General features: G+C 34.2%; 1 long non-coding RNA gene across 1 annotated transcript; it reads right to left on the reverse strand.

Moving 5' to 3' along the window:
- Window positions 1–2,805: 2,805 nt before the first annotated feature.
- Window positions 2,806–3,975, reverse strand: LOC118483694. Its single transcript, XR_004871087.1, has 3 exons — window positions 3,803–3,975; window positions 3,623–3,720; window positions 2,806–2,975 (listed from the first exon to the last, which is right to left on the reverse strand). It is a non-coding gene; the product is annotated as an uncharacterized LOC118483694 (long non-coding RNA).
- Between the last annotated feature and the right edge of the window lie 1,729 nt (window positions 3,976–5,704).

The raw sequence follows: 5,704 nt of genomic DNA on the forward strand, positions 1-5,704 counted from the left end.
TTATGAAGAAGATGATAGAGATGATGAGTTCTGAGATGTAATGAAATTAGGATATAAAGGATCCATTTGGATCATTTGGTCGAACCGAATCCTATTCGGATCCCGTGTCCAATTTTTTTGTTTGTGTATTGAGAATTTGAGAATGGATTCCCTCCCAAACTCAAAATCCACCTCCACCATATCTTGCCACATCAGCAAAAATGGCCAAAATCAAATGCCACCTAGCCCAAATCCATCTCATTTATATATATATATATATATATATATATATATATATATATATATATATAGATTCCATGCTTAGTCAAGGGTGTGAAGGAACTACGCGACTCTAGAATTATCCTAAATATGTTTGTAAATTATTCCAAACTTGCTAAAATCTAGAAATAAGTTGAGCTTAAACAAACCCACATCCAAATTCAAGCTAATTTAAGAAACAAGCTCAATGCCAAACATCATATACCTGAGCCGTATAGGCTCGGGAGATTATAATTACATAAAAAAAACTATATATACATATAATGGGTTAGGATTTAGGAAAAACGGTGAAAAAAATGAGAACAGTGAGAACGGTTATGGATCGTCCGATCAAAACAATCTATGGACTAGATTGACCCGATGACATTTCCGTAAATAACATCAATTTTATTACGTGGACGCGCTTCATTAAGGATAAAAAGGTCTTTAGACTTCTCTACCCAAAACGTCAAACTTATGAATAAAACGCCATTAAATCCCGCCTTAAAATACAAAGAATACATCATCCTAATCTAAATGCCATTAAATATAAAACGTCAAACTTTGTTTTTAAATGATAAAGCAAAACAAATAGTAACTGAAACGACTAAACTTAATTAATACCATTTATTATAATAAAATCCCGCCTAAATACGCGCCAAAAACATCCTATATAAACATCTCAGACCTTCCATTAAACACACCAAACCCAAAATGCTATATTTTACTATATATCATTCATCTTAGAAATGCCAAAAACCCAAACATCAAAGATTTAAATAGACGTTTCTTTTAGATACACTATTTTCTCAGTAAAACGCCAAAAATGGCAAACATCGTTTCTTGTATATTCAGTATTGTTCTATGCGAAAGTTCACAGAATGCATTGTTAGCTAGGGGGTGTAACTCAATAACATTTTGTTGCATAAGATTGACAAATCTTCAAGAAAAAGATGCTGATGTCAGACTTATTTTATTTTCTGTGCTTTGTTCTTGATGAATATTTGAATCGCATCAAAAGACGGATGATACTGATGAGTGGGTTGAAGATAAAGATGAACTTCAAATAAAAAACTCACGTCATTTTGTGCTTCCAAACGGCCACAAAAAAGCTACTTCAACAACAAAAAAAAAACAAATGAATCATACCAAAGTCAAACCACCAGTGAAGATATTTTAAAAAAGAAATAGACTGATGACAGTGAAGATTTGGAAGATGAATTGTTTCTATTTTTGAAAAAAAGTCATTATAAAAGTAGAACATGTAAACACAACTTATACACTCTAGACATTATCTAAAAAACCACAAAAACAATATCTATGTGACACAAAAACAATTAATTCAGCGAGACAGATCCAAAAAACAGTAAAACGCCATGTAGTTAACGAATCTAATTAATGCCAAAATAATCTTAGACGCCAAAGATAAGCAGCATGTGACACACGAAATTGGGAAAAACGAAGATTAAAAAGACAAAAAAGTCCCTCGAACCCTGATTATATCATGCGCCACGTGTTCCATCAGGAGGATGCGTTCTTACCGTTCTCACACTTTAGGGCATTTTCTCCTGATCCCGTACCTACACATAATAACATAGCTAAATATTGTATGTATGTTATCTACATCTACATCTACACTATAACATAAAAAACTATATATACATATAATAACATAGCTAAATAATGTATGCATGGTATCTACATCTACACTATATTATAAAGTAAGCTTATGGGGACATGTGTCGTGTTACTATGCATTCTCAGAATTGTTTTCCCTCCCTTTTTTCTCTATTTTAGTTAATATCCTTTAGGTTTAAATATAATTAGCAAATTAGAAATAAATAATCCCACCTAACTCAATTTGGCCAATAATAATCCCAAGTCAGTTATTGATCGATAATAATCCGAATTGGTCATTTTTTTTGCAAAATAGTCCGCCGTTAAAATAGCTTAACGGAGTTTAGTTTTTTTTTTCCGAATTACAAAGCGATGTTTTAGGGCTTTTGATCAGAACGAGGATACGAGTCGATTAATGTAAAACTTACCTCGAAATACTGACCCAACCCACGAAAACGATGCTTCAATTAGAGTGTTTAAACTTCCAATTAACAAAAATCAAGCCATTTCGAGCACAATTTCGAGGTAAGTTTTACATCAATGGACTCGTATCCTCGTTCTGATCAAAAGCCCTAAAACATCGACTTGTAATTCGGAAAAAAATTTACCCCGTAAGCTATTTTAACGGCGGACTATTTAAAAATTTTTTGACCAGTTCGGATTATTATCTGCCAATAACTGACTTGAGATTGTTATCTGCCAAATTGAGTTAGGTGGGATTATTTATTTCTAATTCGCCATTTCATAATGTTATTAAAATTCATAAGGTTATGTTTTTCTTTTATACTAGTGCTTTCAACCCGGTGCGTTGCGCCTAGGGATTAGCAGGGTTTGATTCGGTTCATTGTGAGTCGTGGTGGTATGGACACTCTTAAAATTAAAATACATATATTATACAAATCTATTAAGTTAAATTGTTACAAATACATAACTTCTAAATAGTTACAAATACAATTTCTAAATTGTTACCAGCTCCATCAAACACCACCTACCTTACCTATGACCAAATCATTTAACTTCCTTGTTATGCTTTTCCAACGGTTGGCCAACGACAACTTCTAACCACTCGCGAAGCGTCTTCAAGGCGCCAATGCATGCCCATATAATTTTTTATGTCGTAACTACAATCAAACAATAAACTTAGAACTTATCATATATAAAAGCGAGTGTAATTACCATGATAATGGTACATAGGTGACTTAATGACTTGAAACACATCATACAACAACAATTATGATACGCTTAGTTCAGACAAAACCTTAGTGTATTGCTACATTGGGGGATACCTTATTAAATATGTGTTTTATTTTATTTTATTTTTTTTGCTTTAAAATGGTTGAGGGGTCATGAACCTAATTATTAAACGGGCTAGATAATACACAATTGGCGGGTTGGCCTTATTAAATATATATTTTTTTATTGTTGTAGCTTTAAAAGGGTTGAAGGGTCGTGGACTTGTTTGTTTGACAGGTTAATCCGAACACGCCCCCTTAAACTAAACAGGTCAACCCGAACATCACATGTTTATTAAACGGGCAATGTCAACCCAAAACATGATTACTCTCATTGTGAATCATGTCAAGAACATTCGAAGTTGAATTATAGTTAAGGGTTATCGAGGACATGTTTTGTACCCGAGATCCTGGATTCGAGCTTTCCGAATCCAAGGCGATGTCAAACTGAGTTATAGGAAGATGTGGAGTATTGAAATGTCAAGAACATTCAAAGTTGAATTATAGTTAAGGGTTATCGAGGACATGTTTTGTACCCGAGATCCTGGATTCGAGCTTTCCGAATTCAAGGCCATGCAAACTGAGTTATAGGAAGATGTGGAGTATTGAAGTTGCCCCATTGCATGTCAATAACCTGCAAATACGCATGATTATCAACTATTTCTTAAATCAGAATAAATAAATGCAAAAGAAAAAGAAAAAGAAAAAGAAAGAACCATTTCTCCAAATTTGTTTTTGTCTACTCCTCCATTGGGAACAAACTGAGCTGACTCAACATAAACAACATTAGTAGCTAACCCCATTGTAACAGCAGCTACACAATCCCTGTTACAGATCCCCTAATGTAGCATCTACCTGCCATAATTCATTAAAATGAAAAAAAAAACATTTTTAGGGTATCATACTTAGTAGATTTAAGAACCACCACCAGCCTTTGTAGCCTATGTGCTACTTGTTGTCATAAAGGACAACCCACAGCCACGCTGTCCGTTTTAGATTAATAATTAGAAGTCAAAATCTGCAAAAAATAAAAGATCCAGAATATGTCCACACAATATAGAAAATAAATAAACCAAATAATGGTTGTCTGTGGGTTCAACGATTTTAACACGTCAACACACCAATCCAACATGATTAACAACCCTACCTTAGTTAACGAAGAAACTAATTATTTTATGTTTAAACTATAACTTGGTTATAAAAAAGTGCTCCCATACTTTAATTCCATCTTTCTATTGCCTAATATAAGGTTTAAACAAAAATAAGGCAAGTTTGGCCATCATTATTGAAGAGCTCAGTGTCGCCCCAAAATGTAACTAAAATCAGACTAACGTTGAACTCTATAAATAATTATGATTGGGTTGTTGCCAGGAGTTGGGACATACAAAGTTTTATATTTGTGATAAGCCAAAGGTGAATTGAGAAATGGAGAACGTTCTAATTTATAGTAGAAACCTTGGAGATCTAGCATATATGGTCTTCAAACTCCCAACTTGCTCTTTGCATTCAAGGCTATCACACAGTTGATCATTTCTAGGAGCTGCCATAATAATAAGATCCATGAAGTTTTTTCACAAATGAGGATTAAACCCGTCTGATCATTCTTTAGTAGATAGAGAAAATACTAAAAATCTAAGTTGGAAATTTATGCAACAGACAGCGGTTAGACTTCAAAATGTAAGAAGACTTAATTTACATATGAAAACTAAAGAAATTTAAAAACCTAACATGAGGCATAATAATGAACCGAGAACTCTCATCACCACCCGCTACGACTCTTTAATAGAAGAAATTAAACCTCAATCAACAATCGCAGAAGCCATCCTCATCTCAACAACCACCGACACTACAATCACCATAACATTGTACAAAACACAGCCTTCGAAACCCTTCTCGGTTATCTATAAATTACCAAAATTTATAAAACCCTTATCCACCCCAGCCAGCAGGAGAGATCATCTATAAACTTACCAAAAGTTATAAACCCGCCGCTCTCAACCAGCGGCAAAGAGACAAGAATGCTTTCAATCCGACCTCCAGTTTGACTGAATGTTGTTCCTCGATCATACACCTTTTATTTGTTCAAAAGGTTATAATCACATGATAGTAAAAGATAAATAAGAATTAATAATAATAAGTTAATAGCAATAAGTATGTCAAAAGTGTGTACCAAATTGAATTAATGAATTCCACATAACGGCCCCTTCTCAGTTGCTGCCATGCCTTGTGTTTATCAGTGAATGGCATATCCTTTCTCCTTAGTAAGTACAAACATGTTCAATCATCATCTCAACATTCAAACACAGTAGTAAGTTCGAATCAGATGAAAAACAACTTCAAAAACAAAAGTTACCTGGAGAGACAACTAAATATTCTTCACAAAATATTTCTGCTAAAATAACGGACACCGGGGAAAAATTACGCAAGGGGAAACAATCGAAGAGGAAATTTGAACAACTAAGAAGGAAAATAAAGAGGCAAAATAACGCACCTAAACTCCGGCAATGACTTGCGTTGTCGCATTCCGGCGGCCAGTTCGCAAAGCAACCCTAACACCGCCGCTTTGGGGCTTGGCCAGAGATAAAATGGAACCAATGGCCATGTAAATCGCCGTTTTG

This window comes from Helianthus annuus, chromosome 11 (assembly GCF_002127325.2).
Source record: "Helianthus annuus cultivar XRQ/B chromosome 11, HanXRQr2.0-SUNRISE, whole genome shotgun sequence".
NCBI lineage: Eukaryota > Viridiplantae > Streptophyta > Magnoliopsida > Asterales > Asteraceae > Helianthus > Helianthus annuus.